Here is a 23,691-nt window from a genome sequence, read left to right on the forward strand (position 1 = left end):
ACATTTTTTTACTGGTCACATCAAGAATTAATAGTTAGAATAAAAATGATTGTAAGCAGTATTAAACTTAGGTAAATATTTTAAGGCGGAAATACATTTTTGGTCCCTACATTTTAGGCCTATTCCCATTTTGGTTCCTATTTTTCTATTTTATCACTTTTAGTCTCTAAAATAAAAAAATGTGTTCCATTTTGGTCCCTACTGTCATCTCACTAACAAATATTGCTTATGTGGCATATAGAGTACTCTGTTAGCATACTAAATGTTGACGTAGTCATTAAAATAATATTTTAAAATTTTTATTTGAAATTTAAAATATGCCAAATGAACATTTTAATTTAAAAAAAAGCCACATCATATAAAATAATTAAAAAACATTTCTAAACTTTAAAAATAATAATAATAATAAATTTTTTTTTTTTTTTTGGTATGGAAGAACACAAAGAACTTAGAACATGATTGTTCTTCTCAGTCAGTCATGTTCTTTATTTTCTTACCCAACTAACATGTTTGGTTGCCTAGATAATTAAAAAAATCAAGATTTTTTTTCTTGCAATTTCTTAGCAGCCAAACCCATAAAATCACTCAAATTTTCCAAACACAAAGACATGCCCACAATCACACAAACATAATTTTGGCCCCAAACGCAAAACTCAACCCATATTTTCAACAATTACACAAAGATAAAACTCAAAGACATTCAACAATTACGCAAAGACAAAACTCAAACCCAAATTTTTGTCCCCCAAACACAAAACTCAACCCAGATTTTCTTATACTTTCTAAGAAATCAAACTCAAAACTCAAATACCAAATCGATGAACAAAACCCCAGATCCGAACCACAAACAGCCACAGATTTAGAGAGAGAGAGAGAGAGAGAGAGAGAGAGAGATTTTCGGCCATGGGTTTAGAGAGAGAGAGAGAGTTAAGTTTATAGCCATGAATTTAGAGAGGGTGAAAGAGAGCTCACCTTCATCCACCTTCAGTCAGCCCATGCACCTTTAGCCGAAACCCACCTTCACCTTAAGCTTGGAGAATTTTGTAGAGAGAGATAGCTTGGAGAGAGAGCTTGAGATTTTTGTAGAGAGAGAGAGAGAGAGAGCTTGGAGATTTTTGTTTGAGTTTTTACATTATAGAGAGATTTAACTTTTATGTTGTGTTTGGTTGCCAAGAAAGTTTAAAAAAAATTGAGAATGTTACTACAAAAATTCTCAATCTTTAAAATTCAAAAAGTTTTTTTTTGGTTTTATTTTTTCAATTTAAATTAAAATTGATAAATTAGAAAAAAAAATTTCAATTTTTTAAATTAAAATGCTAAAGCAGCATATTTTAAATACCAATTTTTTAAAAAATATTACTTTAATAGTCATATCAGCATTTAGTATGTCAACAGTGCACTCCATCTACCACGTAAGTAATTTCCGTTAGTGAGATTATAGTAGGGACCAAAATGGGATGCATTTTTCATTTTAGGGACTAAAAGCAATAAAATAGAAAAGTATGGACCAAAATGGAAATGGCCCCAAAATGTAGAAACCAAAAATGTATTTCCGCCAAATTTTAATATGCATCCAATTACATTTTTTTTTTAATAATTTGATTAATTATGTATATTTTTTATGATAAAAAAATTGTATTTATTTTTAAATGTTTCTATGCGTATGCATGAGTTTCAAGTTAGTAATGGATATAATAAATTGAATTCATGATTATTAAAACATCTTTAGAAATTAAAATGGGTATATTGCAAAGTACACTCATGAAGTTTGGAATTGCTTAAATTTTACACCCTGAAATTTGATTCTGGTAGCAAAACCTCACCATCCATTAGTTTAAGGTGTTAAGTGACATGGCTAACATGTTTTATTTTTGCCAGCCATTCAAAGCGGCCCCATTAAAGAAAGGAATAAGCACTGCTGCCAACTCTCCAAACGGCAATGTTTCGCCCAAACTATAAACACAAAACACAGGATCTGCAAACATGACACCATTTCATAGATGACGGCCTATTCCCAAAATCAAAAAACCCCATAGGATATGCAGTACAGTGGCTTTCTCCATAGCTTGTCTAAGGGTGCTTCCTAGTTCATGTGGTAATATTTCCCCCACCTCTAGCCTTTGCCCCATCCCAACCGTACCTGCCTCCTATCATGAGCCTAGAACAACCTGATCTCACCATAATAGCAGACCCACCTACAGGGCCAGCCCTAGGCATTTTGGAGCCTTAGGCCAGAACTAAAATGATGTTTTTTTTATTATATCTATGTATTAATTAAATTAATATTTATTTAATATTTTTATATTATAATTTATTTCATTTAAAATGTATTTTTCTTGTCTTTTGAGATGCAAATTGACTAATTAAATTTTTGTATTTAAGTTCTTCTAATATCTCATTTTTAATCGATAGTATAGTCAATCTACTTAATCTTTCTTAAGACATTGTCAATCTTAGATATGACTTTATTTATTTTAATTTTGAAAAACTTCTTTCTGCAGAAGCAACTATAACAGGTATTATTAGTAAAATTTTATAAGCAATGCATGTATTTGGAAATGAATCTAACCTTTTTATATAATTTAGTATGTCAATTGGAGTATATGATTTTATTTGTAAAATTTCTTTTAAACCTTTTAACTTTGAAAATAAATCTAAACCATCAATATCATAATAAACATCATGTTTGAGAAAAGATTCAAGTTTAAGACAGTATTTTTGCAAACGATCATCATCTAGTTGAGAGAGAGAGGCGGAAAGCAAGAGTGAGAGAGAGAAAAAGGTATGAGTAAATTTTAGGGATTTGAGATTTTTGATTTGTTTTGATTTGAGATTGATTTGTGGGTAATTTTTTTAGACCGGATTTGCATTTTATCCAGTAGATTTTTAATTTGTCTGGAGGTTAATGATGATATTTTTGGAATAATTGATTTTGTTTAGATCAAAGAATGTTTTGGGGTACCAATGTTTACAAGGATGTTCCAGTTTTTTATTCTTTAGTCACAAGGATATTTAGATCAGATTTTTGGAAATTTCATTTGAAACTATTTTTTTTTTTTTTTTACCCCTTCTTTTTCAAAATTTTGGGGCCCCCCTTCCACTTGGGGGCCTTAGGCAATGGCCTAATTGGCCTAGTGGAAAGGCTGGCCCTACCCACCTATCTCAAACCACTACACCAGCAAACCCATTTCTCTATCAACCAAACCCAATATAACTCATGAGCTCTCTTCCTTTGGCCTTATTGGAAGAAATATAGATGGGGTTATTCTCTCCAAGGCTTGGACAACCCAATATAGCTGGGGTTTTGATTTTGGGAATAGGCCATTCAATGGTTGTGAAAAGGTGTAGTGCTTGCAAATTCTATGTTTTGTGTTTATAGTTTAGGCAAAAAAGTGTCGTAGGAATACCTTGGAATTTTTGTTTTGATTTGGGCAAAACTTTGCCATTTAGAGAGTTGGTAGTAGTGCATTTTCCTTCCTTTGAAATGGTGTCGTTTTGAATGGCTAATGTGGCAAAAATAAAACACATTAGCACGCTTACGTGTCACTTAACACCTTAAACTAACGGAGGGTGGGGTTTTGGTAATGGAACCAAACTTTAGGGTGTAAAATCAAATGGATTTTTTTTGAAAATAACACCATTTTGCTAATAATTTCGTTAGTTAACAATGTTTCCAAACTATTTAGGAAACTAACATCTCGAGTCAGTTCATTGTAGTAACTCGAGTTTCACATGGATAATTTTCCACCTCAGCTTTGCCAACCCATGGAACTTGAGTTTCTAAAACTCGAGTTGCTACTATAAGGTTGAATTTTATCAACCATCTTGTTGGCTTTATTCCATACCAAATTTGCTTGTATTTTAGCAATTAGTAACCCTGTATTTAGGTGAAAATCATGTAAGGGTAGTGTGTGAGAGAGTGTGAAGAAATGCTGAAGATTGTGCAAAGAATTAGGGACTCGCGACTGGATCTCGCAGCTTGCAAGCCGCCAGAAGTTGCACACGTGCCAAGCATGCAGAGAAACTGAACCATCATGCCAGCTGTAGCACTACAGGACAAAAAGTCCAGTCTGGCCGTTCAGTTACCTCGCGGCTCAGACAAGCCATGAGGCTAAGCCGCCAGCCAGCTCTATTTTGGAAAAACTAACTCTTCGCATTCCAAACACATACAAGTATAAATACCCCTTATATCCACGAATTGTAGAGAGCTTCCAAAGAGAATATTGAGAGAGAAATCCTAGAGAAAAATAAGATTGACTCATCCCCAATCTTCATATAGAGACTCTTCAAATTCCTCTACTCTCACCCTTTCCATTGTTACATCCTTGAAAGGTACATTACCAAAACCTTTTCTCACTATACCCACATCTGCGAGAAGGCCATTTGATGCTTGGGAAGCAGTTAGGAAGGGACCAATTTCATACTGGTTAATGCTATGGGCTATAGCAGAATCCGGTAAGCTAAAGAAGAACTAGGTTCGACATAACCTCGTTGGAGTAGGAGCTTAGAGGGCTTGGGTACACTGGGTAGATTAGGCTTGGAGGGTCTTCTGCTGTTCATGTATCCCAACTTGATTCTTTAGTGGATTATTTACCGCTTGGAAGGCAACGAAGAAGGTTTTACACCGAGAGCTTCGGTTTCCTCTTCGATAACACATCGTTGTATTGTCCTTGCGTTTTCATCTCTCTTCCCTTAATCCTTTCCATTTAATTTCTAGTGTGGATGTGATTTTATTTGGTTTAGATTGTTTATCAATTTTGTTATATGCTTATGTTCATATTTCGCACATTAATTGTTTGATAATAAGCTTGAATTGATTATTTGGAAATTGGGGGTTTAAACGTTCATAGTATTTTATACACTTATTGAACATTCAATTGGTATCAGAGTGGGTACACTTGTTGTGGTTTAAATACCTAAGTGTAATCCTTGACCCCTAGTGTTTATTTGCCATGGATAGTGCTTTGTATGTCTCTATGCATGTTTTGGATGTTGATGATTATAATATGCCACGTGTTTGTGAAAATGCCTCTATGAGTGATACTCCTCATGATTGTGATGCTATGTTACATGAATCTTTAGGTGTTGTTGATATTCCAAATGACAAACTCTTAAAGAAAAATGTTAAGAAGTTTCAAAAGAATTTGAGCAAGTTATTTTGTGAAAATGATGATTTGATTGCTAAGCTTAATGAATCCAACAAATTGGTTGAGAAATATAAGAAACTTGCTGAAAATTCCCTTGAAAAACTGCAAGAGTGTGAATGTTTGAATATGGACTTGGATGCTAAACTTGTTTTGTCTAACAAACTTGTTGATGAGCTAACATGTGAAAATGAATCTCTTAAGATGCATGCTAAGTGTTTGATTGCTGAACTTATTGCTAAAAAGGATGATAATATATGTTGCAATCATGTTGTGGTACCCGATTTCGTGCCTATTGTGAGTTCTACCTCAAAGGACAAATCGGTGTACATTCCTCCACATAAAAGAAATTAAAAGGTGGAGAGAAAGACTATTAAGTCAAAGCCTCCGTTTAAGTCTCAACCTAAAGTTTTGGATGGATCTAAGTTTGTTCCAATTTGCCACCATTGTGGTGTGATTGGTTATATAAGACTTCAATGTCATAAGTTGAAGAAGGAACAAAATCTTGTTGCTAGATCCCTTCCTAAAAAGCCTAGTGGACCTAAACACAATGCTTGTTACCATTGTGGTGCCTTTGGTCATCTAAGACCTCAATGCTCTAAATTTCATGTTTTTAAAAGAATCAAAAGAAAAGAGAAACTTGAACTTCTTGGAAGCTATGCTAAAAAGGGTAAACCAGATTTGAGTGAAAATAGCATGTTATTAAAGAAAGTATTTAATGCTCTTAACTCCTTGTCTATGTGCATCTCTGATTCTCATTCTTTCAACCCTCGTCTCACTTCTTATAAGACACTCATTCCAAACAATCGTTGTGTTTGGATGAGGAAGGGTTCCTATGGTTGAGCTTTTGCTCTTTTGGTCCTTAATCTAATTCTTACGATCTTTGTAGAACCCTTCATGCATTAGATGCTTCATTGTCATGCATTTGTGCATCATGCATATCTTTATATGCATTGTTTTGATTGTTTTTGCATTTGATATTATTTTTTTTGTTTTTGTTTTGTGTGAGTAAAAATCTAAAACCACATAAAAAGTGAAAAATTCAAAAACTTTGATCGTATATGTTTGAGCACATATCACATGTGAGTTTTGCCTTGTACCTTTGTACAGATGGCTTTATGCATTTACAAGCTTAGCTTATTTTTTATGCACTTATTTCTTTGTGGAAAAAAATCTTGAAATCTATGTATAATTGTTGTAAATCGATCTTTAAGTTTTTCATGAATGATTGGTCAATAATCTTGATGGTTTTGATACTTGCATAGACTTGTGCCTATATATATTCCCACACTTTTTATTGTTTTTGCTTAAAGAGCTCAAAAATGTAAATCTCAAAATGAAAAGAGATAATGAGCTGCAAAAGCTGTCGCACATACTAGTATTTGACTAGGAAAAAGGGAAAGCGACTTGTATTAAAAATGTATGATGCCCAAAAGCCAAAAGCTTGTTCATCAAATTAAAATATCAAAAATTTCAGGTATCAATCTCACAATGAGATGTATTGATTCAAAATGATTAAATGTTTTGAATTGTAAAGAAGCCAAATGAAAAGCTTCAAAGATATGTAATCGTTTTTTTATGGGAGGTTATATATGTTCATTTCTATAATTGAGATAGACCATTTGACTTAGTACTAGTTATGTATGACTTGATTAAATTGATCATTGAAACTTCACTCTAGACTAATGACTATTCCACATTTGATACACACACACACACAACACACATGCCTAATGTTCAATGAATGCCTTATTCATTTGTTCGACTGCACTTGTTTAAATGTGATGTATGTGTGCTCAATCATATATGGATTAATCTAAAAAGATTTTTGATCATTTTATATGTTTTTGGAAGTGATTTTTATCACTCTTTGTGTTCATGTTTAGTGCTTACTTTGTTTTTCATTGTTTAAACATGTCCTGTGTTGAAAAACAAGTGTTAGAATTTTTGACTACTCATTTTGGCTACTTGTACGAGTAGCGAGCAAGCTACGAGTTTTGGCTACTCGTTTTGGCAACTTGCAAATCGCGAGTCCAAGCCGCAAGTTTACATAGAATGGTTTCACGAAAGGCCCATAAATAGCTTTTTAAAGAGTTTTTTTGTGGGAAACTTGTTTTAAACCTCTCCCATCCTCTCTCAAACCCCTCTTTCAATCTTTTTACATCAAAACCCAATCAATTTGAATGATTTTTCATTCCATTAACATCTCTAAGGTATTTTTAAACTCTTTTCGTTGATTTGGATCCTTAGATTATATTTTGGAGAGTTTTGTGCTCTTGGTTAGGATTTTCATCATTGGGGTTGGGAAAACTTAATTTTTGTCAAATTCTTGTATGGGATTGGTTTTTTTTTTTATGATTTGCTTTGGATTTTGGCTCCTTATGGAAAAAAAAGCATGTATTAAGGGTGGATTTCATGATGTTCATGCATTGTTTTACATTGTTGTTCATAGTGTGCACGCTGAGATGTTTGATAAAATGCCTCTTAGGCATTTTCTCGCTTGTTTGGACTCCGATGAGTACCAAACTTTGGAGTTTCTCATGTTTCCTCATTAGGAACATGTTTGGTTCATTGGTTGTGTATTTAACACATATTGTCCCACAAGTGCTTTTTTCCATACATTGGTCATGCATTGCACATAGCCACTTCTTGCACACACATTTGCTACCCTTGTCATGCATTGGTCTATACCTTACTTCTTCATCCTAGCATATCATGTTTACCTTATGTTTTGTAGCATTTTACTTTGTCTTAGGTTTGAGCTTCATTTTCTCATTCATCTCGCACCCCTCATGCATCATTATCATTGTTCATACTTTCATCTCTTGCCCTCTTTTCTCTTTGACCCTTTGTCTATTCCTGACAAAAAGGGAGAGATTATACTCTAGAGAGTATACCGAAGTGTTTTTGTAATTTTTATATATTTCTGTATGACTCTTGTACACATCCTTAGGGGGAGAAATTTTATTGCTCATTCACATTTGAAGGGGGAGAAATATTCCATAGAGGAGATGCATATACCAAGGAGGAGAAGACATTAAGTTAATAAGAAAACTTTGTTTTGTTTGTTTCTCTTTATGTTGTTTTCTTGTATTGCATCGTGTTTATGTATTGGACATGCATACTTCCTTATGCTATTATGCTTCATTGAATGCATGTTCAAATGATCAATTGATTTGCTATGTGATCATTGTAGTCATTTCTATATGACTGTTTTGGTGTATGATCAAGTTGCTCACATGTTTCACATCATGTTTACATGATCGCAATTTACTTGTTACATTATACTTGTCCTTTTATTACTTGCTTTACCTTGAGGGTCTAATGTGTTTTGTGCAAGTGTTTCAAGTTACAGGTATACATGTTCCAAGTTCATCACAGCTCCTATGACTCATTAAAAGGGGAGTATTGATGTTGAAGAGCAGGAGCTGCCTATGTTTAATGTTTTGCTTATTGTTATCATATGTCTTAGTTTATATTCAGTATTTTGTTTTGTACCTTTGCTTTTGTAGCTTTTGTTTTGTACCCATGTTGCTTTTGTAAGCTTTTAGAGTTTGTTTCTATGTGTTTGTAGGTTTTTATGGTTTGTACCATGCTTATGCAACCTAGTACTTTTAGCTAAATGTTATGCATTTTCTTTAAGTACTCTCACTCTTATGCCCTAGTAGGATCTTGTTCCTAGATGCATATACTTCATGTATTGTATATTGGTTGAGTGTTGGACATGCAAGTGATTTGCATAGAGCTTATTAGCTTGTATGTCCGGATGTTTATTCCAAATGTAAATGAGCATTGTGGTCACTATTTTATAGTGACTGCTTGTATGGTCAAGCCATGGTTTATTACTTAATTCCATTTTGCTTGATAGCATTGTGCTTGCCTCATATGCATTACAAGTTTTTCTACATACAATGATCATATTGTGTTTTTGTGTTTTAAGAGATACTTGTTCATATGATTCAAGAGCTACACAGATTCTAGAGTTAGGTGTGAATGAGTTTTGTTCAACTGTTCCCAACTCACATGTTAAGTCTAGAATTTGTTTTAGGGTTTTGTCACGGAATAGCCAAAGGGGGAAATTGTAAGGTTGAATTTTATCAACCATCTTATTGGCTTTATTCCGTGCCAAATTTGCTTGTATTTTAGCAATTAGTAACCCTGTATTTAGGTGGAAATCATGTAAGGGTAGTGCGTGAGAGAGTGTGAAGAAATGTTCAAGATTGTGCAAAGAATCAGGGACATGCGACTAGATCTTGCGGGTAGCTCGCGGCTTGCAAGCCGCCAGAAGTTGCACACGTGCCAAGCATGCAGAGAAGCTAAACTGTCATACCAGCTATAGCACTACAGGACAAAAAGTCTAGTCTGGCCGTTCAGTTACCTCGCAGTTGGAACTCGCGGCTCAGACAAGTCACGAGGCCAAGTCGCTAGCCAACTCTATTTTGGAAAAATTGATTCTTCGCATTCCAAACACATACAAATATAAATACCCCTTATACCCACAAATTGTAGAGAGCTTCCAGAGAGAATATTGAGAGAGAAACTCTAGAGAAAAATAAGATTGACTCATCCCCAATCTTCATATAAAGACCCTTTAAATTCCTCTACTCTCACCATCTTCATTGTTACATCCTTAAGAGGTACATTACCAAAACCTTTTCTCACCATACCCACATGTGTGAGAAGGCCATTTGGTGCTTGGAAAGCAATTAGGAAGGGACCAATTTCATATTGGTTGATACTATGGGCTATAACGGAATCCGATAAACTAAAGAAGAAATAGGTTCGGCTTAATCTCGTTGGAGTAGGAGCTTGGAGGGCTTAGGTATACTGAGTAAATTAGGCTTGGAGGGTCTTCTGCTGTTCATGTATCCCATCTTGATTCTTTAGTGGATTATTTACCGTTTAGAGGGCAGCGGAGAGGTTTTACGCCGAGGGCTTTGGTTTCCTCTTCGATAACATATCGCTGTGTTGTCTTTGTGTTTGCATCTCTCTTCCCTTAATCTTTGCCATTTAATTTCTGTTGTGAATGTGATTTTATTTGGTTTAGATTGTTTATCAATTTTGTTATATGCTTATGTTCATATTCCGCACATTAATTGTTTGATAATAAGCTTGAATTGATTATTTGGAAATTGGGGGGTCTAAACGTTCAGTGTTTTATACACTTATTGAACATTCAGCTACGTTGCTAACTAACGAAATTGTTAGCATTTTGGCGTTAAATTGCAAAAAAATCCAAATCAAATTTCTTAAACTTCAAGATGTAAAATCCAAGCAATCCAAAACTTCAACGGTGTACATTGAAATTTATCAAATTAAAATACAAACCAAGAATAAGAATATTTATTAATATACTATTAGAGCGTGGTTACTCTCTTAATTCCTCTTGTTCCTTCAAAATTTTATAACACCTCCAAAAAAAACACACGTGAACACACAAAAGAGAAGGGTTTTGAAAGGCAACGAGTGTCTTTTAAGCTTAGGGTTTTAGATTTCAGAACTTGAATACCTTCGATTCCCACTTCCAGTTGCCGTTGTAGGTATGTATTTCAAAACATTATTCCATTTCTTTCTTTTTGCTTATTTTCTTTAAGAGCTCTTATAATTTCAGCAATGGTTCTTGCTTGTTTGCAATTACAATTTCCAAGTTGTTAATTGGTTGTGGTAAAGTCTCTTTTCGTTGAATAACCACTTTCCGCTTATATCAAAAATCAAAAATCATTTGATATATTAGTCTGTTGATGGAGAGCAATCATCATGGAGCAGATGAATTAAATTTTATTGTATCTATTAAAAAATAAAAAATTCCTGAGTCACCCATAGCCGGAAATGGCATACTTGATTGATATCTCTGTTTTTAGGTTATGGGCTTACCACCTTGATTTTTAGTGTGGAAAATCAATATATATATATATATATATATATATAAATAAAAGTTAGGCTTAGAAGCTGTGGTTGCAACAAGTGGTCTCACCATATTGTAGAAATTTTTTTAGATTTTTAGATTTAAATATATATATTTATATATATATAATTTTTCTTCTCCTATAATTTCTAAGTTATAAAAAAAAGTCTAATACATCTTAAATTGCAACAATGTATACTATACTAAAAAAAAAAAAAAGGTTTAATGCATTTTAAAATGCAGCAACATAGACATAGTGTAATCTAATTCTTCTTATTTTTTAATTACTACACTAAAAAAAAAAGATCTAATTCATGTTGCAGATTTTTTTTTTTTTTTAGATTTAAATTGATAAGACACGTAAAAAAAAATAACTTTGGAAACATGGATAAGATAAGTAATTTACTTAGAAGCCGTGGTTGCGCCAAGTGACTTCACCAAATTGCAGAAATTTTTAAATTTAAAATATATTGTGGGGCCCAATGATTTAAGGACCAAGCCCAATCGCTCCTAGAAGATCCGAAGGCCCGATCCGAGGAGAGCTGTGGCCCAAGCTTTACATTACCAAGCACAAAACAACTTTGGAAGGCAGCCGAGGACAGTTTAGTCCTCGGCAGATCCAGAACCCATCAGAATTAAGGGGTAAAACTGGTATAGGGACGAATTCGTAAGGAGATCCAAAATATCTTGGAGAAGTTACCCTTACTACCCTTCCAGATAAGACCCAACACATGACAGAGCCGTACTCTGCAGCCTTATCAACCATCCCCAACAATTCTGGGATTAGACGGATGGGACAAGTATCCGTCTTGCAAAGATTGACCCTACACGTGGACGAAGGACAATTAACGCAGATGAGTATAAAAGAAGAAAGTAAGTAAATCTAAGGGGATCCCCTTCCACCTCCAAAAAAAGGAAGGATCACATGGGAGAGAACATCTCAACAACACCGGACTTCACTGAAGAAAGTCCGTCGTTGGATAACCGGGGTTAGGCCTCAATGGTCCTCGGATCAACTCCGAGGAGTCCCATCCCATAGGGTGCGACGTCTTAGGGCTTAAATGTTCAGGCCCAACTCCTTTTTCTACCTGAACTCCTCTAAAACCAGGATCGGACATCGCCCCGTGACCAGCGGCTAGCTTTTTAAGCCCACTCTCTACAAATCATATTGTGAGGGATCTTCCGTGCGCGAGCCCAACATCCTTATTGGGCCTCCAGAGAATCGTGTCCTTACATATATATATATATATATATATATATATAATATAATATAATATAATTGTTATGCCAAGTGGCTACACCAAATTGCAATAAGTTTTTAGATTAAAAAAAAAAATTAATCTTATCAACTTCTTTGGATAAAGTAACAATAAGTTTTCTAATGAGCTTCTTCTTCATTTCTTTTTTCTTTTTCTTTTTTTAAATTTTATAAAGTAACAATTTTACTCTTAGCTTACGTTAGTATTTTTTTTTTTTTTTTGGGATAAACATTTATCCTACATCATCTATTTCCTAATAATAAAGTAACAAATTTAAAAGTATTATTTTTTCTTCTCAAATTTTTTTTTTTTGGGAATAAATAACAAAAAAAATAGCTAATATGTATTAACTTTAATGTAAACTAAAAAAAAAAAAAAAAATTCTAATAACAATCTAATAACATTAACTATTTTTTTGGGATAAAATAAAAATAAAATAAAATAAAAAAACTAATATGTTTTAATCTTATCAACTTCTTTGGATAAAAATAACAATAAGTGTTCTAACGAGCTTCTTATTTTTTAATTACTACACTAAAAAAAAGGTATAATTCATATTGCAGAATTTTTTTAGATTTAAAATGATAAGACTTGTAAAAAAATATATATAACTTTGGAAACATGGATAAGAGTATCTCCAGCAGATTCTTCAAATTTTTGTACTGTTTAAAGAATGAACAATGACTTTTAGCTTTTAACTACCTACTTTTTCAAATACGCTTTCCAACAGATTCTTTATCCATTCTCTATCTCATTTAGATATTATTTTTTCATTCTTTGTTTTAAATATTTCTTTATTCTTCCTTTATTCAGTATATTTTTCAAATATCCAACTGCTACTTTTTAAAAAATTTCATAACATTTTCAAATTTTGCAGCAGAAAGAGAACAAGAGGAGAGATTTTTTTTTTTTTTTTTTCTTTTCTTTCAGTTGTTTGATTTTGTTGGTTGACTTCAATGATCTCACGGTGCTAGAATTTGCGAAGACAACAAGAAGAATCCAAGAAAAAAAAATATAAAGGTAGAGCCTCCATTCACTTGTTCTGTGAGAAGCAACGGAGAGAGAGTATGAGAGAAAAAAGGAATCCAGAAGAAAGAGAAAGAATTGATATAATAGTAGTTGGTATAATTTTTTAATCAAAAAAATCTAATTGCTAATGTACAGTAGCCCATCAAACTTGATGAGTTACTATTCATGAGCAAAAAATAAATTGTGATTTAGAGATTCCATTGGAGACCATTTTTTTGGTTTCATTCTCTATTATAGAGATTATTTTGCTTTTACCTAAGCTATTGGAGATACTCTAAGATAACCAATTTACTTAGATTAGGATCGTGTAACCATTAGTATTTTATTTAAAATAAAAAATAAAAAATTATAGATAAAAAATAATTTTACAAAAAAATACACACTATTTTTTTTTTGATAGAAACATTTTTTAACAATATATATATATATATATATAATTGATTAGAATTTCACATAGGATAGGTGTCTCTTTAATTCCAAACCATCTAATAATTTCTCTTATAATTTAACTTCAATATAATTTGAAATTCTATGTCTAATAGAACTCTCCCAGTCCTAACTTCCAAGGTTTTTTGGATAAACATGCATTTAAGTGATGAATTTTACTTTTTTTTTAAACATTAATTGTGATAAATTTTTTTAATACATATCTTTTTCTTAATAATTCTATTTATTTTATAATTCCTAAATTGATTAAAAATCTAATATCATCCCAATTGAAAATTCTCTATATATATACTTTTTTTTTTGGTATTCTTATATATTTATATGCACAACTTCTTCATTTACGTGTTCTTTCTTTCTTTCTTTTTTTTTTTTCCTTTTTACTTTTTGGAGATAGAAACATTACTTATTGTTCTAATCAATTTTTTCTCTCCCCATTATTAATAATAAGTTTGTGTCTCTCTTTTTGTTTGCAGTAGAATGCAGGTATGTTTCTTTTTTTTTTTTTTTTTTTTTTTTTTTTTTTTATGGTTTTGCTTATGAGTCATAAATGCAATTTTAAATCCATAAAATCAATTATATAAACCTCTATAAATATTATTTGAGCTTGTTTTGTTTGTAGTAAAATGTTTTATCAAAGCCACCATCCACACTATTATAGTTATGTTTATTTTCTTTGTTTTTGTTTTTTTGAGTCATAAAATCAATTTTAAATCCATGTAATTCATTATATAAGCCTATATAAATAATTATTTTCTTTATTTTTGTTTTATGTTTATGAGTCATAAAATTTTGGGGGCCCCCTTCCACTTGGGGGCCTTAGGCAATGGCCTAATTGGCCTAGTGGAAAGGCCGGCCCTACCCACCTATCTCAAACCAGAACACCAGCAGACCCATTTCTCTATCAACCAAATCGAATATAGCTTGTGAGCTCGCTTCCTTTGGCCTTTTTGGAAGAAATATAGTTAGCAAAGCCGTCAACAAGAACAAGGTTAGAGCTATTCTCTCTAAGGCTTGGACAACCCAATATTGCTGGGGTTTTGATTTTGAGAATAGGTCGTTCGATGGTTGTGAAAAGGTGTAGTTTGTAGATCCTATGTTTTGTGTTTATAGTTTAGGCAAACAAGTGTCGTAGGAATACCTTGGAATTTTTGTTTTGATTTGGGCAAAACGTTGCCGTTTAGAGAGTTGGCAGTAGTGCATTTTCCTTCTTTTGAAATGGTGTCGTTTTGAATGGCTAATGTGGCAAAAATAAAACACATCAGCATGCTTACATGTCACTTAACACCTTAAACTAACGGAGGGTGGGGTTTTGGTAATGGAACCAAACTTTAGGGTGTAAAATCAAATGGATTTTTTTGAAAATAATACTATTTTGCTAACAATTTCATTAGTTAGCAACGTTTCCAAACTATTTAGGAAACTAACATCTCGAGTTAGTTCACTATAGCAACTCGAGTTTTAGAGACTCGAGTTTCACGTGAATAATTTTCCACCCCAACTTTGCTAGCCCATGGAACTTGAGTTTCTAAAACTCGAGTTGCTACATTGCTAACCAACGAAATTGTTAGCATTTTGGTGTTAAATTGCAAAAAAATCCAAATCAAATTTCTTAAACTTCAAGATGTAAAATCCAAGTAACCCAAAACTTCAAGGGTGTACATTGCAATTTATCAAATTAAAATACAAACCAAGAATAAGAATATTTAGTAATATACTATTAGAGCATGGTTACTCTCTTAATTCCTCTTCTTCCTTCAAAATCTTATAACACCCCCCAAAAAAACACTTGTGAACACACAAAAGAGAAGGGTTTTGAAAGGCAACGGGTGTCGTTTAAGCAAAGGGTTTTAGATTTCAAAACTTGAATACCTTTGATTTCCACTTCTAGTTGTCGTCATAGGTATGTATTTCGAAACCTTATTCCATTTCTTTCTTTCTGCTTATTTTCTTTAAGAGCTCTTATAATTTTAGCAATGGTTCTTGCTTGTTTGCAATTACAGTTTCCAAGTTGTTAATTGGTTGGTAAAGTCTCTTTTCATTGAATAACCACTTCCTACTTACATCAAATATAAAAAATCAATTGATATATTAGTATGATGATGGAGAGCAATCATCGTGGAGCGGATGAATTAAATTTTATTGTATCTATTAAAAAATATAAAATTCCTAAGTCACCCATCATCGAAAATGGCATACTTGATTGATATCTCTGTTTTTAGGGAGAAAATGGGTTTTTACCCTTTTTTTTTTTTTTTTTTTTAAAAAAAATTCAGCATTTTGCCCCATTTCCTAAACTAACTAGGGAAATGTCCCTATTTTGAAACTCGATTTTTAAAAAATTGAGTTTTAGTTTAAAATTCAATTTTTGGACAATCGAGTTATATAACAAACTAAAAATAAATAAATAAATAAAAATTTTTGGAGCCCTATAGTGGCGTTTTAAGGAGCCCTATAGTGACGTTTTAAGACCCTATAGTGACGTTTTGGAACTCGAGCTCTATGAACTCAAGTTCCATGCAAGTTTTTATTTTATTTTATTTTATTTTTTTAAGTTTGATTGCCCCATACCTATAGTGATGTTTTAAGAACCCTATAGTGGCGTTTTGAAACTCGATTTTTGGACAATCGAATTATAACCGGGGCATTTCCTTAATTAGTTTGAGAAAGGGGGCAAAATGCTAGATTTATTTAAAAAAAAGGGCAGAGGCCAATTTTCTCCCTGTTTTTAGGCTATGTGCTAGGCTTTTATTGCCTTGATTTTTAGTGTGGAAAACCAATATATATATCATATCATATCATATCATATTATATATAATAAAAGTTAGGCTTAGAAGCCGTGGTTGCACCAAGTGACCTCACCGTATTGTAGAAATTTTTTAAAATTTTTAGATTTAAATATATATATATATATATAAATATATATATAATTTTTCTTCTCTTATAATTTCTAAGTTATAAAAAAAAGTCTAATGCATCTTAAATTGCAGCAACATATACTATACTAAAAAAAAAGGTTTAATGCATTTTAAAATGCAACAACATAGACATAGTGTAATCTAATTCTTCTTATTTTTTTAATTACTACACTAAAAAAAAGAGCTTTAATTCATATTGTAGAATTTTTATTTTTTATTTTTTGGATTTAAAATGATAAGACACGTGAAAATATATAAATATATATATATATATATATATATATATAACTTTGGAAACATGGATAAGATAAGTAATTTACGTAGAAGTCATGGTTGCGTCAAATGGCTTTATCAAATTGCAAAAATTTTAAAAGGCTTTTTAATATATATATATATATATATATATATATATATATGTATATATATAATTGATGTGCCAAGTGGCTACACCAAATTGCAATAAGTTTTTAGATTAAAAAAAAAATAATAATCTTATCAACTTCTTTGGATAAAGTAACAATAAGTGTTCTAATGAGCTTCTTCTTCACTTTTTTTTTTCTTTTTTTTTTTTTAATTTTATAAAGTAACAATTTTACTCTTAGCTTACGTTAGTTTTTTTTTTTTTTTTTTGGATAAACATTTATCCTACATCATCTATTTCCTAATAATAAAGTAACAAATTTAAAAGTATTATTTTTTCTTCTCAAATTTTTTTTTTTTTTAGGGATAAAGTAACAAAAAAATAGCTAATAAAGTAACGCTTTGTTTGTTTCAATGGAAAACATTGTGTAAAGATAGTTTTCTGTATTTTCCAGTGTTTGGTAGCATTAGAATAAATGAATTAAAAGAAAATTATTTTTAGTCAACATAAAAAGTATGGCTTATTTTAAGAGATTATTTTCCATTAATTTTTTTTGGAAAACAACTCTATCTCATAGCAAGCTAAATAAGGGAAGTTATAAGATTGTTTTTCAACTCATTTAAGGTTACTACCAAACATAGGAAAATAAGATAGTTTTATGAAAAATGTTTTTGGAAAATTACTCATTTTCTAGAAAACATCATTGCTGAAACAAACAGAGTGATGTAAACTAAAAAAAATAAAAAAATCTAATTACAATCTAATAACATTAACTATTTTTTTGGGATAAAAAAAAAAAAAAAAAAAACACTAATATGTTTTAATCTTATCAACTTCTTTGGATAAAAGTAACACTAAGTGTTCTAATGAGCTTCTTATTTTTTAATTACTACACTAAAAAAAGGGTATAATTCATATTGTAGAATTTCTTTTTTTTAGCTTTAAAATGATCAAACTTGTAAAAAAAATATAACTTTGGAAACATGGATAAGATAACCAATTTACTTAAATTAGGATAGTGTAACCATTAGTATTTTATTTAAAATTTAAAATTATAGATAAAAAATAATTTTACAAAAAAAATACACGCTATTTTTTTTTTTTTTTTGGATGGAAACATTTTTTAACAATATATTTATATATATATATATATATATAGTTGATTAGAATTTCACATAGGATAGGTGTCTCTTTCATTTCAAACCATCTAATAATTTCCCTTATAATAATTTAACTTCAATATAATTTGAAATTCTATGTCTAGTAGAACTCTCCCAAGTACTAACTTCCAAGTTTTTTGGATAAACATGCATTTTAAGTGATGAATTTTACTTTTTTTAAAACGTTAACTGTGATAATTTTTTTAATACATATCTTTTTCTTAATAATTCTATTTCTCTTATAATTCCTAAATTGATTAAAAATCTAATATCTTCACAATTGAAAATTCTCTCTCTATGTATATATATGTTTTTTGTTTTTTGTTTTTTGTTTTTTTTTTTTTTGTATTCTTATATATTTATATGCACAACTTCTTCATTTACGAGTTCTTTCTTTCTTTCTTTAATTATTTATTTACTTATTTATTTTTTATATAAGATAGAATTTCTATTCTAACCTAATCTAAGTGTATATGTGTGTGAAGCTCCCTCCTAGAGACTTGAACCCCAACCCTTGCCCCCCACACCTCACAACCATTTATACTTGTGGAATGACCACCATACCAAGGATGCGCGGTGGTGCCACCATCCACATTGTAGGGATAAGGGCCCAAAACCATATGTTGGGCCTTGGGCTTTGTCCAAGGACTTTAATAGGTCCGAGAATCAGTAAATAGTTGTTTGATATTCCCAGTTAAAGTCTCATAAGTAGGGAACGAAGGAAAGACACTCCAAGGAGGAAATTTACATGTACATTGTTGCTTTTCCTGGTTCCTTGGTAAATTTACATGCCTTTTATTTTTCCTGGTTCCTTGGTACATCTACATCTACATTGTTGCTTTTCCAAATGAATTCTTATTTTGTCATGCGAACAGATTTGAACCATGTGGAAGATAGTGCTGGAGGTCCTGATCTCACTGTAGGGTTTCTACCAAAGTTCGACAAATTTACTCTTCTGCAGGTTACATCTGAAAATCTGCTTTTATTTATTTTTCTCAGTACCTCTTACAGGTTTAAAATTTCATGATGTTTGATATAATGGCTCATTCAGTGCTTTTGTGCTTTTGAATGTTTCTAAACTTGGACTTCAAAACAGCTATGAGCCTCACATATAAAGAAATTGAAACTCTCTCTCTCCACTTTCACTTTTTTGCCTGCACTTCAATCACTATTGACCTATTGCTGAACTGCTTTTGGGCAAGGTTGATGCAAGATGCTTCTCCTGTGTCCTGTTGGCCTTACAGGGATTTGGAATGTTCAGAATTTGTTATAATATACCTTGATTGATTACACTGATCCATGTACTCAACCTTGAGTATTTGGGATTAGGATTTTGATTACTTGCATTATTGATATGTTTGATACAACTTTTGCAGTGTTTTTGAAGTGTAGATTTATTTCCCCTTGAAGTTTGGGTGATTTTTTGCAACTTTTTGCGGTGTATTAGGCTCAGTGGTTCAATTTATACCAATCATTTTGTGCATCTCAATTACTTTGCCATTAAGGGTTTTCCTTGATTGATTTAACAGCATTGCCCAAGAAAGGTAAAGTTTTTTTTTTTTTTTTTTTTTTGTGGAGCACTCATGTGTTGTGTTCTAGCAGATGGATTCTAAGTTACCCATTGACATTTTTGAAAATGTCATGCAACTTGCAATAGAAGGATGCAAAGCCGTTGCCAATTACGTTCGGGAAGTAAGTACATTTTTTTTTTGTAGCCATCGATAATGCTGGCATTCACACTGTTTGTGATTTAGTTAGAATATATTGAGTGACCTCTGTGCTTGATCAATACTCAATGACATCTCCTATCAAAAAAAAATTGCTCAGTGACATCTATATAGAGATACTTGCTTCAATAGTTCTTTTATCAGTCATGATGGATTTATTGGAATTTTTTATTGGTTTTGTTGGCAGATAATGCTAGAGAATACCAAACAACTAGAATATCATCGGGGCATATAGTTTATTAACATGATAAGATACTCAAATTCCTTGATTTTCAACGGAAGATATTTAATTATGTCTTGCAGTTCTTTAATTCCTACCTGCAAGTATCTCCTTTCTAACATTCTTCCTTGGAAGCTTCAGCTTGGCTTGATATCATTTGGGAGTTCACTGCACTTGTTTCAACTTTTAATTAATCCCTGCTTGTGGGGATTTTGGCAAAAGCATTTTTGCCCTTTTTTTTGCTGCAGCTCTTGGATATATATATATATATATATATATTTTTTTTTTGGGGGGGGGGGGGTGGGATACCTTGAGCTTGTTCTAGTTATCCCTTGCTAGTATTTAAACCATAAATTGAATTTGTATCATATAGAATTTTGATCAAAATTGTGAACTCGTTGAGATTGAAACTTTTTGGGTGCATGTATCGCAGTTTATTCTGTTTCATTCTCTTCCCTTAATGAATGGTTTTTTTTTATAATTGTTAGCATTTCTCTATCTCTGAAAGATAGTAGGACTTGAACTGACTTAAACAAAATCTCTTCTAGCCAGTTGGTCCATATCTTGGATGAAAGTACTAGTGTACAGATGATGACATGAATCATCCATTATGAATAAGCATTTCATTTTGCTAGAGTTTTTGTTTCAACTTATGCAAAAGTGTGTAAATATAAGAGTTATATGGAGTCTGCAAATAAATTTTAATTTGCATATCAAGGTCTGCTTGGTTTATGAGAATTTTAAATCGAGTTGTAGGTTCTTGAGGGCTTAATCCATAAGAATTCAAATGCCTAAGAGTCAAAATTTATGTCATTACCAATTGGCTATTACTTGAACACCTTTTTTGTTTAATTTAAATAAATAGATATAAATTAAAATCATAAGTGCAAATTTGATCATTTAAAATATTTTAATATAATGTAATTAGTACTTCTCCCATTCAATTTTCCCAATTTGGGGCACTTTAAAGTAAGGGGATTTAATGTAGGGAAAGTGATGAGCTACGATATGATTTAGAATTATATGAAAAATGAGTTGCTTATAACACACTACTAGGTAGTTATTAGGTAGAATTCTAATTAGTTCAACTGGTAAAATCTACTACTACACAATCAGTTTAAACACAAATGAATGCTCAAACACCACATGACTTTGATGCTATTGCAACTTATACTACTACACAATCAATTTGCATCAAGATGCACAATCAGTTTAAACACAAATGAATGCTCCAATGTAGCCACATTTGCGTCAAGATTGGAGAGGTATCCCTTCAAACCTTCTCTCTCCTCTCACTTTAAAAACATCCAATCAATGTCATTTAAATCTCTTTCATCCCTTCCCTCTCCTCCTCCTCCATCCAAAACCATTGTTAATGACTTGACATTTTGCATTACTTTTAAATTTGAACATTGATTAACAATTTTATTTTCTAAATTTAAATCTAGGGAAAGTTACATTTTAGCTCTTAAATTTGAAGGTGTAACAAATCAAATCATGTAATTTAAAAAGTGAGATAAATTATGGATAAGTATCTAAGATTTCTTTTAATACAAAAAGTATCTAACAAATTAAACCTCATAACTACACCTCTTCTTTATAAAATTGACGAAATAAACTTCCTCTTCTTCAAGTTCCAAACACGAACTAGGAATCTAGGATCACAAAGTGAAAAGAAACATATCAAATCTTGTAATTGCTTAGAAAAATGTGCTCATAAATATATAAATGTAGTTTCAAGATTTCAAAACTTAATTTTAGAATCTGTCAAAAAGAATTTATGATCCAAAAATCAAAGGAGAATATCTAACGAAATTAAGATAATCAATTGTTGATTATGAAAGAACTCCTCATACTCTATCACATGATATTAAAAAAAAAAAAAAAAAATGAAATCACTATGCAAGATTTACAAAAGAAATAAACCAAGTAACGAAAATAAAAAGACCTAGAGAATCAACAGACACAATTGATTTTTTTTTTTTTTTTTGTGCTGAAAATGGACATATAAATTCAAAGAGTACAATTAATGATGTCGGATGTTTTCCTCAAAAAAAAAAAAAAAAAATGATGTGGGATGTAAATGAACAAACTTTTGAGAAATACCAATAAGACACTCTCCTACTAACTCTGAAATATTCTCAAAAAAAAAAAAAAAAAAAAAAAAAAAAAAAAAAAAAAAAAAAAAAAAAAAACTCTGAAATATTCAAACAACAATATATTTTTAAGACAAAAAAATTAAGAAGATCAACAAGATGAACTCCAAAATACAATTGACATTCAATTATTCACAGAAATCAGTAAAAATATCATGTCAATATTATATAGTCATAAACAAAAAATATCGAATCAACACAGTAGCACTAATAGACACTGGCACAAATCTTAATTGTAGGCGAGAAGGATTAATTTCCACAAAATATTTTGCAAAAAACAAAAGAACAAAAACGACGTTCAAAATTAAACATACAATACAAACTTTCAAACGCTCTCATTTATAACCAAAGGAATATGATGTACTTTCATATTAGTCAAGCACTTTTTGGTTGATAACAAAGGAATTAAGTCTTTTTTATTAGAATTATTTTTTGGCACAATTTTGAATGGTTTACTTGCATAGATTTATGTTGTTTGAACTTTGAATATAAATATGCATGGCAAACCAAAGGAGTTTGGAGAGAAATCCTTCAAACTCCTCATATATCTTTTTATTAAATAGGAATTTTGAAAATATAACTCTTAGATTGCATGTTATTTATGTTCTTAATATACATGTCAAATTTCTTTCAAATTAGATGTTATTTACTATTTTGATCAATAAACTTATTTTTCATACATAATTTTAGGGGAAAAAAAAAAAACCTGAAATGTAAAAATTTGATTAATGACATAGCTAGATCTTTGATTTTCTTCAAATTTTATAGAGAATATAATAAGAACATGCAATCCAACAATTAAATTTTCAAAATTCACATTCAATAAAATTAATATAAGAGGAGTTTAACGGGTTTCTCTTTGACCAAAAAAAAAAATATATATATATATATATATATAAATATAAAGGGAGGAAAAATTCATTAAAATAAATAACATTAGTTCCTAAAATTGTAATAACAATCAGAGTGGCGCAGCGGAAGCGTGGTGGGCCCATAACCCACAGGTCCTAGGATCGAAACCTGGCTCTGATAAAGAGTAGCTTCCCAATGTTTTTTTAAAAAATACTATAAAAGAGAAAAAGGAATAGGATGATGATTTAAAAAAAAAAAAAAAAAAACCTTTTTTGACAATTTGGTATAGAATTAATGTATTAAACCAAGAATTTTAAATTACCATTAAAAGAGAAAGGAATAAGATGGTGATATTATAGAAGGAATAATTGGTACCCACTTTCCTGGGGCAGCCATTCAATTAAAAATGCGGCTTTCCCCAGCTTCCCAATGTTTTTTTTTTTAAATACTATAAAAGAGAAAAAGGAATAGGATGATGATTTAAAAAAAAATAAAAAATAAAAACCTTTTTTGACA

At 31.2% G+C, this 23,691-nt stretch overlaps 1 non-coding gene across 1 annotated transcript; it reads left to right on the forward strand.

Moving 5' to 3' along the window:
* The first annotated feature begins 23,283 nt into the window (after positions 1 to 23,283).
* On the forward strand, positions 23,284 to 23,355 carry TRNAM-CAU. Its single transcript has one exon. It is a non-coding gene; the product is annotated as a tRNA-Met (tRNA).
* The last annotated feature ends 336 nt before the right edge of the window (positions 23,356 to 23,691 follow it).

The sequence above is a fragment of the Quercus lobata genome, chromosome 4 (genome assembly GCF_001633185.2).
Source record: "Quercus lobata isolate SW786 chromosome 4, ValleyOak3.0 Primary Assembly, whole genome shotgun sequence".
NCBI classification, from domain to species: domain Eukaryota; kingdom Viridiplantae; phylum Streptophyta; class Magnoliopsida; order Fagales; family Fagaceae; genus Quercus; species Quercus lobata.